A 13,289-nucleotide genomic window follows, 5' to 3' on the forward strand; every position below is an offset into this window, starting at 1 on the left:
GATCAGGCTGTCCACAGCCTCATCCAGCCTGGCATTAAACACCACCCTGGACAACCCCTTCCAGGCTCTCACCACCCTAATGCTGAACAACCTCTACCTAACATCCAGTCTGAATCTACCCATTTCTAACTTTATTCCATTCCTCCTAGTCCTATAACTACCTGACAGCCTAAAGAGTCCCTTTCCAGCTTTCTTATAGCCCACTTAAGATACTGAATGGCCACAGTAAGGCCACCTGGGATCTTTCTCTCCAGAGTGAAATGGTTTTATCTGGTGCAAATCAGCTGCCTCAATCAATTGGGGGGAAAAAATATGCTGCCAAACTCCAAATCCTGGTCTGAGGCCTTCCTGTAGCTTGCTTTGTGTGCTGGTATCTGCAAACAGCCACGCAAATCAGGTTTGTCAGAGAAGGAATTTAGGGCATTCACAGATGAACAAACCTCTGTATGCAGATGAGTTTGTGTTTCATTGGACTTATTCCAGCACAATGCTGCTCCTTTATTCCACTAAAGCAATAACCTGGGAAAGTCTATCAAATTCTCAAACTGTTCAGAGGTCTTTAACAAATCTATTCTAACTCAGCCAACCGTTGCAAAATCATTTTCTACTCCTTAGCTATGGACTAAGCAAAAACCTCTCACTAAAGCCATAATTTTTGTAGTGTACCTGTGGGAGTAGTAAATCCAGGATTTGCCTTGGGCTGGGATAAGGAAAAGTTCCAAGTGGCTCAAAACTTTTTTTTGCTTGTCAACATTCTAGAAGCAAGATGAGATATTTTTCACAGCCTTAGCAGCCTGGCTGAGTGTGAGAGTCTTTATCTCCTCTCTCTTGTTCATAAACAAAGATTAAGATTGCCATTGTCTCTCCCTAATCAACAAAGATAAAGATTGCCTTTGTTAACCTCCCAGGACCTGAAAGCTCAGGGATACAAATCAACAAACAGTGCCTTTGAGGAAACTCCTGGACCTCAGCCATGGCTTGAATGCCCAGGATGTGTACTGTGTCCAGTTCTGGGCCCCTCAATTCAAGAGAGATGTTGAGGTGCTGGAACATGTCCAGAGAAGGGCACCAAAGCTGGTGAGGGGCCTGGAACATAAACTCTATGAGGAGAGACTGAGGGAGCTGGGGGTGTGCAGCCTGCAGAAGAGGAGGCTCAGGGGTGACCTCATTGCTCTCTACAACTACCTGAAGGGACATTGTAGCCAGGTGGGGGTTGGTCTCTTCTCCCAGGCAACCAGCAACAGAACAAGGGGACACAGTCTCAAGTGGTGCCAGGGGAAAGTATAGGCTGGGTGCTAGGAGGAAGTTCTTCACAGAGAGAGTGATTTCCCATTGGAATGGGCTGCCCAGGGAGGTGGTGGAGGCACCATCCCTGGAGGTGGTCAAGAAAAGCCTGGATGAGGCACTTAGTGCCATGGTCTAGTTGACTGGCTAGGGCTGGGTGCTAGGTTGGAGTGGATGATCTTGGAGGTCTCTTCCAACCTGGTTGATTCTATGATCTTATGTCAGCTAACCCAAAGAGAAAAGGCTTCTGTGTATTTGGGGCACGGACAGGTAAGCAGCATAGGGAGGAGATGAAGGCCCTCCCTTAGTGATGCTGCTGGACCCCTGCAAGAGCATGGATACACAGGGAGATTTCCTGGGGAGCTGCACCTGGACACCAATCTGAAAAACTGTATAAAGAGACATAAGCAATGCCTGCCAAAGTGTGCACCTCCAGAGCTGCATCTCCATCAGAAGAACTCCTGATGAACTTCACAGGAGCTCATCCTTGGGCCACTCACCTCTCTCCCACCCCCTACCCCCATCTGCAGCTGATGGCAATCCTGCTCTTTTCCTTCCCTACTACTTCTCTTTCTCTCCATTGTTCCCTCTCTCTTTCTCTCCCTCTATTTTGTTCAACTTTATCCTTTAATAAATAGTTTTGTGGTGATATATGGTCTTGCTTGCACCTTAATTTCACAACATGAAAATCTACAAGAACAGATCTTGCTTCTCTGGACAGAGATATTGTTGGTCTCTGTTCTCTGGACCTCAACACTGAGGCATGGTATTTTTAAGTATGCAGTGATGCCACTGTATATGCCAGTGCAGGAGAGATGGCAAAACAACTGAGCCGTTAAGATAAAGGGCGGGGGGGGGGGAGATGGTTGCAGCTCAGTGGCTGCTTTATCAGTCAGTGCCGTATCAGTCAAAGATATACACAAAGAATTCATTCCTCAGACTGAGACAGAACAAAAGAATCATTCATAGAGAGTGAAAAAGATGCATCCTTGCTCCCAATGAAAACAGAGTCTCCTTTGATCCTGGGCTATGTGTCCACACCAGTGAACAGGTAAGACCTTCTCAAAATCCCTTTCACACACATCTTGTCACAGAATCAGCCAGGTTGGAAAAGAGCTCTGGGATCAAGTGCAGCCTATCACCTAACTCTTCAACAAAAGACTGGATGAGACATTTAGTGCCATGGTCTGGTTGACTGGACAGGGCTGGGTGGTAGGTTGGACTGGATGATCCTGAAGGTCTCTTCCAACCTGGTTGATTCTAATTAACTAACCCATGGCACTAAGTGCCTCATCCAGCCTCCTCTTAAACACCTCCAGGGATGGGGACTCCACCACCTCCCTGGGCAGCCCATTCCAATGCCAATCACTCTCTCCAGGAAGAACTTCCTCCTAACATCTAGCCTGAACCTGTCCTGGCACAGCTTGAGACAGTGTCCTCTTGTCCTATCCCTGGATGCTGGGGAGAAGACCAACCCCACCTGGCTACAGCCTCCCTTCAGGTAGCTGTAGAGAGCAATGAGATCTGCCCTGAGCCTCCTCTTCTCGAGGCTGCATACCCCCAGCTCCCTCAGCTGCTGCCCAAGAGAAGCAGCCTCCAACTCACTGTTTCCATCAGATGTATGCAAGGATTGAGCAAGAACCGATGTTCCCTAGGGCTCTGGGCTGCTTTTATTTGCGAGTGGGGCAAAGCCATTTTGTGGCCAAACCTTTTCCAGTTTTCTGGTTTTCCTAGATGGATGAATTATCCATAAGCATCCTTGTGAACATTTTCCTGACCGAATTACAACCCAAATTTACCCAATTAGGATATAGTTCTGGGCAGGGCTTTCTGGAATTATAAAATTAGCTACATAGTTTATAATTCCTGCCTCATTAATTGCCACAACAAAATCACTCCCAACTTTGCAGACACTATTGAAAGTGGTGCTTGGGTTTGGGTCTTTATTTCTCCAATTCCCAACTTTGCAGACAGTATTGAAAGTGGTGCTTGGTTTTGGGTCTTCATTTCCCTAATTCCCAACTTTGCAGACAGCATTGAAGGTGGTGCTAACATTTTCTCTATTGCTCACCAAAGATCCTGTAACAAGACCTTAGGTCACAGTTTTACTGAAGCTATATATAGGTTAGGGGGGAAAAAAGGGTAATCTTCAGTCTTACCTTTGCATAAATGTTTAGATTTTACAAGGTTAAAGTGCAAAAGGAACTGCAACTGTGTGATATAAACCAGGCAGATGTGTGACAGCCTCTAACATGGGCTCAGTAAAACTCTGACTTGCACATCTGGGTGTCAGACTATGAAACTAAACACACGAATTTCACCTCTGCCTAAGATGAATTCACCATTTAAATCAGCTTTGTCTGACCTCAATGGAACTGTACAAGGTTGTGTAGAAAAAGCAACCCACATGTTTGAAAGGTGCAGGATGCTGTATGGTCTGTAAAAAGACTCATCAGGAGCTAGCCCAAGATCTTTAAGATTAATTACTCCCTTCACAAGGCTCTGCTGGAAAAAAAGCCCAACCTGGATGCTGGCCTGAAATGAAGCACAAGTGTGCATCAGCCTGGAGCTGTGGTACATTTGTTCTCTAGGTGAAACCTTTGCCTGGCTTAATATTGCACTTGCTCATGAAGTCTTGTCACAACTCCCTGACTCCCTGCCTACCTTGTAAATTATTGCTTGTGTTAAGCATGTCTGCTTAATAGGTTCAAGTCAGAAATACAGACTGCATCCTATCAGGTGCTCTGGTGAAGTAAACACCAAAATGTTAAGGAAAGAGGCAAGGGACGGAGTGAGGGAGCTGTCGTTAATCAGAACTCATTTACCTGGGCTGCCTATGCTCACTTGGGGACTTTTCTTGGAAATACATAATAAAGATTGACTTTGTGAACAAAACTCACTGTGACAGCACTTAGAAGCTGCTCTCCTGGGTAATATGCCATTTACAGACCACCTCCACAGAAACAGATACATTGAGGTGCTTCAAGAATATCGGTTCAGGATCACAAAGATGCTGAGAGGGCTGCAGCAGCTCTGCTATCAGGACAGGCAGAGAGTGTCGGGGCTCTACAGCCTGGAGAAGGCTTGGAGGAGACCTTGGAGTGGCTTTCCAGTATCTGAAGGGGGCTGCAAGAGAGCTGGGGAGGAACTACTGACAAGGTCTTGTTATGAGAGGATGAGAAGAAATGGGTTTAAAGTGTCAGAGGGGAGATTGAAACTGGATGTTAGGAAGATGAGTGGTGAGCCACTGGAACAGGTTGCCCATGGAGGTTGTATAGCAATTTTCAGAATGACATTCTGTGGTTCTGTGCTCCACAACCTCCCTGGAGGTGTTCAAGGCCAGTTCGGATGAGGCCTTGAGCAAGCTGTTCTAGTGGGAGGTGTCCCTGCCTATGACATGGGGTTGGAACCAGATGGTCTTCGAGGTCCCTTCCAACCTAAACCATTCTATGTTTCCTTTCCATTAGCACTTCATAGAATCAGTAATGTCAGGGTCTGGAAGGGATCTCCAAAGTTCATCCAGTCCAATCCCCCTGCCCGAGCAGCTCACACAAGAACACATCCAGGCTGGTCTTGAACATCTCCAGAGAGGGTGACTTCACCTCCCCCTGAGCAGCCTGTTCCAGTGCTCTGTCACCCTCACAAGGAAAAAAATTCCTCCTCATGTTTCCATGGAACTTCCTATTCCTCAGCTTCCACCCAGTGGCCCTTGTCCTGTCATTGGACATCACCCAGCAGAGCCTGGCTGCAGCCTCCTGGCACTCACCTGCACATACTGATAACCATTGATGAGTTCACCTCTCAATCTCCTCTCCAAAATAAAGAGCCCCAGCTCCCTCATGCTCTTCTTGTAAGAGAGATGTTTCACTTCAGGGTATTTAAGAGTTTAAACACTCTAAAGAGAGAAAAAAACACCAAAACCACCACCACCAAACAATGGCTAGGACACATTTTAGTGTATTCTGTGAAACTTTGTGTTGAGCTGCCCAAAAATGCATTATCTTGTTCCTCAGGTTTGTAATGTAACCAGGTACAATTTGGTCTTTTTCGTGCCCAGATTTGCTGCTAAGTAAAATGTGGCTGTAATTTGCAATGTATGATGTGCAGGATCAGTCAACTTGACATTCAGGACCTCTGTCAGCCTTCAATTCCCTGGCATGCCAAAAAAGTGAGGCATGAAATGCATCACCTGGGGTGGCAGAGGCTGCTGGTGGGTGGAGATAAAAAGGGCAAAATAAATGAAGGCAGGATCTGTATTGTTGAACGTTGCTCAGAGAATTAAAAACCAGGATAGGAAGAGAAATTGGTTGACCCTTCAGGATCCTTTCTATTTGTGTTTAAATGATGTGCCAGACAGCATACCAACTACATTTTAAAGATCACAAGAGGAGTCTGTGCTATGTCATAGAGTCATAGAATCAACCAGATTGGAAGAGACCTCCAAGATCACCCAATCCAACCTAGCACCCAGCCCTGTCCAACCAACTAGACCATGGCACTGACTCATCCAGGCATTTCTTGAGCACCTCCAGGGATGTTGACTCCACCACCTCCCTGGGCAGCCCCATTCCAATGCCAATCACTCCTGCTGGGAAGAACTTCTTCCTAACATCCAACCTGAACCTGTCCTGGCACAGCTTGAGGCTGTGTCCTCTTGTTCTATCCCTAGGTGCAGGGGAGAAGAGATCAACCCCACCTGGCTACAGCCTCCCTTGAGATAGTTGTAGACATCAATGAGGTCTACCCTGAGCCTCCTCTTCTCCAGGCTGCACCCCCCCAGCTCCCTCAGCCCCCTCCTCACCAGGCTGTTCTCCAGGCCCCTCAAATGTAATCGCCTGTGAGTATTTTCATGAGGAGTGATAACTCCTACATGTCAAGAAACTGAAATTAACTTCCTGAACAATGTTCCTGAGGAGCAGGTAGCAGATGCAACAACCATGATTGTTTGGGGAGCCTTACATACTAGCATAACCTTTAGAGAGGGACCAAAAGCACAGAGAAATCAGTCTCCCCTCAATACGACATTAAATTCCCTAACAAACAGTGCTTCATATGTAGCACCTCTCACTCAAGGACCTGGGAGTGCTGCTGGACAAGTTCTCCATGGACAGCAATGTGCCCTTGTGGCCAAGAAGGCCGTGGGGATCTTGGGGTGCATTGAGAGGAATGTGGCAAACAGGTCAAGGGAGGTTCTCCTCCTCCTGTACTCTGCCCTGGTGAGACTTCACATGGAGTATTGCACTCAGTTTTGGGCTGCCCAGGTCAAGAGGGACAGGGATCTGCTGGAGAGAGTCCAAGGGAGGGTTACAAGGATTCTGAAGGAGCTGGAGCACTGCCCTGTGAGGAAAGACTGAGGAACCTGGGGCAGTTTGGACTGGGGAAGAGAAGATTTTAGAGGGGATCTAATCAATGTTTATAAATATCTGATGGCTGGGGGTCAAGGAGGGGACAAAGTGTTCCCATTTGTGCCCTGTCATAGGACAAGGGGCAATGGATGAGAACTACAGCACAGAAGTTCCACCCCAACATGAGGAAGAACTTCTTTACTGTAAGGGTGATAGAGCACTGGCACAGGCTGCTCAGAGAGGTTGTGGAGTCTCCCTCTCTGGAGATTTTCCACCCCTGTCTGGATGCATTCCTGTGTGACCTGTTCTACATTCTATAATCCTGCTGTGTCAGGGGGTTGGACTGGAACATCTATGGAATCCCTTCCAACTTCTAACATCCTATGCTCCTGTAGCCCAGGCTCTTGAAGGGCAGCAGTGGCAGAGCATTTTCTTTAAGGCAGCTATTTGCAGGCTTTAATTATATCCAATTCTTTGAATGATATTCACAGAGTCCAACCATCAACCCAGCACCACCATGTCCTAGTGTGCCCTAAGGTGTATTTTGAACACCTCCAAGGAGAGTGACTTCACTTCTCTGGACAGTCTGTTCTGATTCTTGCATGACCTTTGGCAGTATTTTCAGGATAATTAGCCTCAAACCATCACACAAGGGGAATAAACTTCCCTGCAGTCTCTCTTTTTCTCATCTGCTTTCCCACACAAATACTCTTCAGTAACTGTCTGTTGAGCAGCTGCAGTGGCAGGGCAGTTTTAAATAGCTCAGCACTGTGCACAGCTGAGGTAAGGCCACGTTTGAACTGTTTTCCATTGCCACTCTCAATAATCTGGCTTTCAAAGCCTATCAGATGTAAGTATGGCAGCTGTGATCTATTGTAAAGACTAACACATGGGACTGATAGTCCCAGTTTGATGTTGTGACTTGAACCTTGCCTGGAGTATGTTACTTTGCCAATGTATTGCCTTAACCTGTCAGGATACTACAGAAACCTTTGTCTTTAAGGGGCATACTAAGATAAGAAAGAGCAATCAAAGGTCCCTTCTCTTAGCAACATGTCACATCCAATATCAAAACCAAATCAGTGTGGCTAAGCAGTGGATGAGAGGACTCCACTTGTTCCCAGAGGCAAACCCTACATGTCCTCAGCTTTGATCAGCTGTTCTGTAGTTTCCCCTTGATGTCAGGACTATGGATTGAGACATCTTGGCACTGTGCTTGTCAGAAACAAAGGGGGAAAGGCTCCAGAAATGTCACAGAAGGATGTCAAAAAACCCTAAATTGTGTTTTAAACTGTTAAATACCAGATTGAATGTATGCCTAAGCTTCTGCAGTAAGCAATTCAAGAGTTGCAGGGGGGAATTTGGACCTGCAGTGGTTTTGCTGTAGAAGTCTGAACACTTCTGAGTCCTGGTTCATGGCTAACTCCCCTCTGAAGCCTCTCTTAACTGATTGCATCCTATCTTTTTACTCACTGGCTGTCAAGCTGGAATTACTTTTCTATTTTCTGCTTCAGAGAAGAGAAGAGTGAGAGCAAACATGATAGATTTTCAAATACATCAAACATTACTGAAAGAAGAAGAGTTGCCTCTCCCTAAGCACCCTATAGGGCAAGAAACAGTAGCTTTAAATTCTGGTAAGTGGTTTTAAGGTCACCATGACTTTCCTGTGTGATCTGCTCTAGGTGATCCTGCTCTGGCAGGGGTGGGGGGAGAACTGTATAAGTTTTCAAAGTCAGTTCCAGCCCCTGACATTCTGTGACACAGGCTGTGGCCTCTGGTCAGGCACAACAACGTGTACCAAGGTGAATGAAGAAACAATTCTCTAATTAAGATGTTTAGCTACTATGAAAGCATCACTGTTGGTTGAGGAGTCATGGTACAGCTAAACCCTCCTTTGAAAACTGCTTGCATCATCTGTTGTGGATCCTTGGCTTGTCTCTACTCTGGTGGTGTCTCCTGCCCAGTTATCAACAGCTCGATTGAAAGATCAGCACTTTGAGAGCTCAAAACCAAAAGATGGTTAGAAAACAGCTCTAGAGCAGTTAGTAAGGGGGTTGGGATTTGAAGCTCCACATGATAGACACACACATTTTGAACTTAGTGGTTGCCAGCTCACAGACTTGAGTCCCTGCTGGTGTCACCATCAGGTGTTTGGAGACTAAGTTGGCAGAGAAGCTTTTATCTTCAAATAAGTTCAAGCCCATGGGAAAAGGCAGAGCTGCTTCTGCAAAAATAACCATGGCAATACTCATCCTGCTTTGGGCTTTGTTTCAGATAATGACATTTCTGCCCACCTTGCCCTAAAGCTGCAGACAAAAAAATGACAGCCTCTGCCTTCTATCTATGCCACTTTATAAACCAGAGCTTCAGAATGCTCAGACTCTCTCCTAGATATGACTTTTAATTGTCACAAGACTCAATCCATAACTGGAAAAAGTAATTCTGGGAATGTTTGGGGTTTTTTTGTGTAGTCTGTGGATTACAGCTTAAAAAGGTAACAGCTTGTGTAACTTAAAAAAGGGAGTGTGGCAGTTGCAGCTCATGTGAAGCACCTTCTGTAATATATTTAGATTGCATAGAATCAGACAGGGTTGGAAGAGACCACAAGCATCATCTAGTTCCACCCCCCCTGCCAAGGGATCAGGCTGGCCACAGCCTCATCCAGCCTGCCCTTAACTACCTCTCTGAGCAACCCATTCCAGGCTCTCACCACTCTCATGCTCAAAAACTTCCTCCTCACTTCCAGTCTGAACCTACCCATCTCCTGCTTTGCTCCATTCCCCCCAGTCCTGTCACTACCTGTTAGCCTAAAATGTCCCTCCCCAGCTTTTTTTTAGGCCCCCTTCAGATCCTGGAAGGCCACAAGAAGGTCACCTGGGAGCCTCCTTGTCTTCAGACTGCACAGCCCCAACTCTTTCAGTCTGTCCTTATCAGAGAGCTGTTTCAGCCCTCTGATCGTCCTCGTGGCCCTTCTCTTGACATGCTCCAGCATCTCCACATCCCTCTTTTAATAGGGCCTCCAGAACTGGATACAATATTCCAGGTGGGGTCTCACCAGTGAGGAGTAGAGGGGGAGAATCACCTCCCTCAAACTGCTGGCCACACTTCTTCTGATGCAGCCCAGCATTTGGTTGTCCCTCTGGGCTGCAAGTGCACACTGCTGGCTCATGTTGAGCTTCTTGTCCACCAGCACCCCCAGGTCCCTCTCCTCAGGGCTGCCCTCCAGCCAGTCACTGACCAGCCTGGATTTGTGCTTGGGATTGCCCCGACCCAGATGCAGGACCCTGCACTTGGTCTTGTTGAACCTCCTGAGGTTAGCTTGTGCCCACCTCTGCAGCCTGTCCAGGTCCCTCTGGATGACATCCCTACCCTCCAACGTGTCTACAGCACCACACAGCTCGGTGTGGTCAGCAAACTTGCCGAGGCTGCACTCAGTGCCACTGTCCGTATCTCACCGAGTCAAATAACTGAAAAATCCTTCTTGCTTTTAGAAACAGTAGTGGAGCTGAAATTTCAGCATCTCTACATGTGACTGTTCCTTTCATGAACCTGAGCTTGTCACATGAAAAGAACAATTACTTGTTTTTTAAGATAGCATCTTCCTTTGATTAAATATCCTCTGGCCTTTTTGGTTAGAATCTTTCATGGATTTTTAATTGAACAAAAGAACCCAACTCTAGGTTAATTCTTGGCAAATTAAACTCCTAATGGTTTAATTTGGTCTGAGACTAGTTGCTGGTGATAAATAAAAATAGCAGAGATAATTAAAACACTGGGGGAAGAGACAGGAGGGAACCCAACTAAGAGAGATGTGCAGCATCTCAGAACTTGAACAGCAAATATTTTGTTGATAAGGGCCCACGATTAATTATGGTTTATTACTCTACCAATCCACAAGGAATAACTGTAAAAAAAACCCAAACAAACCCAACATTCTGCTGCTGTTTAAAACTCTCTTCTGCCTATGCAGACTCTGCACAACCAAGACCCCTGATTGACCTCTGCCTGTTTTGCAAGTGGTTGTAGGCACAGTGTGGTAGGAGGTGGAAAGAGTGAGACGCTGTCCTGGGATACCCCAAATTCCTCTCTTCACCCTCTCCTTTGAATGGGAGAAGAAGAGCTAAATAGAAGTAACTCAAATAAAGATCTCACTGTCTTGGGTGGGGGGTTGAGCACTTGTGTGTGCTGATGAAGCAGGCTGAAAGTGTCCAAGGCCAGGCTGGGCTGAGCCTTGAGCAACCTGATCTAGTGGAAGGCTTCCTTGCCCACGGCTGGGGGTTGGAACTGGATGATCATTAAGGTCCCTTCCAACCCAAACCATTCTATGATAACATTTAAACATTTGATTTCTTTCCTTAGGGGTGACAAAGGTTGGAAACAAATTTCCCTTGTCTTGGCAACTTGCTTATCTCAGGAAGGATAATGAGGAAGCTTTAATAATGTGAGGAACTGATCTGTTCCTCTCCAATGGCAGCAAGAACTGGAGAATTGACAAAATCCTACTGGATATTCAAATATTATCTAGGGAGAGGAGAAAGTGAAGAAAGGGTTATGGAATTCTAAATAGACAAGGTCTGACAAAGCAGTGCAAGAACACCTTTGCCAATGTGGCTAAGGTGCCAGGGAGTAGCTTAAACAAGGTCTGTGTGGGATGGAGACCAAAGCCTAGGGAAAAAAATGGATCAATGTTGAATCAAAAGGTAATTTTACAGGGGAAATGAGACAGACTGTTCTCAGAGGTTGCAGCAAGATGGAGGGAGAAGGCCATGGACACATGTTAAAGCAAGGAAAATCATTTCAGGCACTGGGGTAAAAATTCCTCACAGTGTAAGTGGTTTAGCAGGGAACGGAGCCCAGAGGGGCTGTGAAATCTCCAGCCTTTGAAATACTAAAAGCTTGGCTGGACAAGGACCTGAGCTACTGGATCAAGCTTCAAAACAGATCTAACTTCAAAGCTAGTTCTGTCCTAGGTTGCATGGAGAGAAGCAGATGTCCTCCGAATGCTCATTCCAGCCTCATTTTTTGTGTGATTCTGCAACAGGGAACTGAAACTGCTACATTCAAACTGGAGGATGTTATCTCCATGCTTCCAGAACTGAGCAAAAGAGCTGTCTGATGGCAAAGCCTCTTACTCCTTGCACTACACAGAGATAAAAGCTGCAGAGGAAGGAAGCAGCTCAAACCCAGGATGAGATACCAGGCTGCAACAAAGAAACTTTTTTTTTACTGGTAATCTATCTATTAAGCATCAGATATGCAGCCTTAAGATCCCTGGAATCCAGCTGGTTTCTCTGCTGATGGAAAGCTCACACAGTGTTTCACAGCAGCAAGACAAACAAAGATAAATCAGGACAGCAGAATAAACTCAAAGCATTTACAACTCCTGGCAGTGCTCAAACATTCCATTTTATTTGCTACCTGTGCCCCAGGTAAACCAAAAACTACATCAAGCTGGGAGATGGTTCTAGTTCTGTCAGAACCACCTCACTCCTTGCTGCTTCATTTTTGATCAATCCTATTCCTTACTCTTGCTGCTGGGATCAAGAGCTTATGCTGCCCAAAGACTGGTGGCTTCAAGCTCAACGCAGTGGCCACAGCTCAGAGGGGAGAATTTTGGAGAGCTGGAGGGATGCATTACTTTATTTCTTCAGATGTGCATTTGCTTGTATTCAAATGTTGAATCAGAGTGACTTTTCCTCTGCTCTTAGCTTTGTATTTGCTGCTGAAAGGGACAGAATACAAATGAATTCCATTTCTCACCTCAAAGTAAACTTTAAATCCATGTATGACTTTTATCTTTCAGTGGGTTGAAAAAGAATTAGATGAGACAAAAAAGCTGCGCAGCACCAACTAAAGGTTCAGCTGTGCAACACCAACTGGAAGCTAAATCTCATTAAATCTCAGACAACTTTGATGTATTGCAACATCTGACAACACAAGGACAGGAAACACCAGCTCTAGGAAAGCTCAGAAGAAACACACATTAGCTTTTCCCTATTTACATGACGATTTTTAGCATCCCCCAACATGGATGCAGCTAACAATTTCATGATTCCTCATACAGGTGAGGCTTTTATGCTTACATTTCCACTTATTGCCAGCTTCCTATGCTTATATTACTTTTGCACCTCCATAATGTAGAATCATAGAATCATACAATGTCAGGGGCTGGAAAAGATCTTGAAAGATTATCTGGTCCAGCCCCCCTACCAGAGTAGGATCAGCCAGAACAGATCACACAGAAACACATCCAGACAGTTCTTCAATGTCTCCCAAGAGGGAGACTCCACAACCTCCTGGGCAGCCTGTTCCAGTGCTCTGTCACCTTCACAAGGAAAAAATTCTTCCTCAAGATCACATGGAACCTCCTACACCTCAACTTGCACCCACTGCCCCTTGTCTTGTCACTGGACATTATCCAGCAAAGCCTGGCTCCAGCCTCCTGGCACTTACCCTGCACACATTTATAAACATGTCCTAGGTTGGCAACTACAGGGTTAACAATCCTCTGAGGATTAGAAAATTGTTGTTTAAGCTGGAGGGATGTGGTACAGTGGAGCTGGTAAACCCCTTTGTGTCTTCCCTTCCCAGTGTGAACCTGCAGGCAGTGGAAATGCAAGCAGCTGCGTGTGCAGAAACACAGGCAGTTGTGTCCTTTTC

This window comes from Pogoniulus pusillus, chromosome 6 (assembly GCF_015220805.1).
Source record: "Pogoniulus pusillus isolate bPogPus1 chromosome 6, bPogPus1.pri, whole genome shotgun sequence".
Classification (NCBI taxonomy): Eukaryota; Metazoa; Chordata; class Aves; order Piciformes; family Lybiidae; genus Pogoniulus; species Pogoniulus pusillus.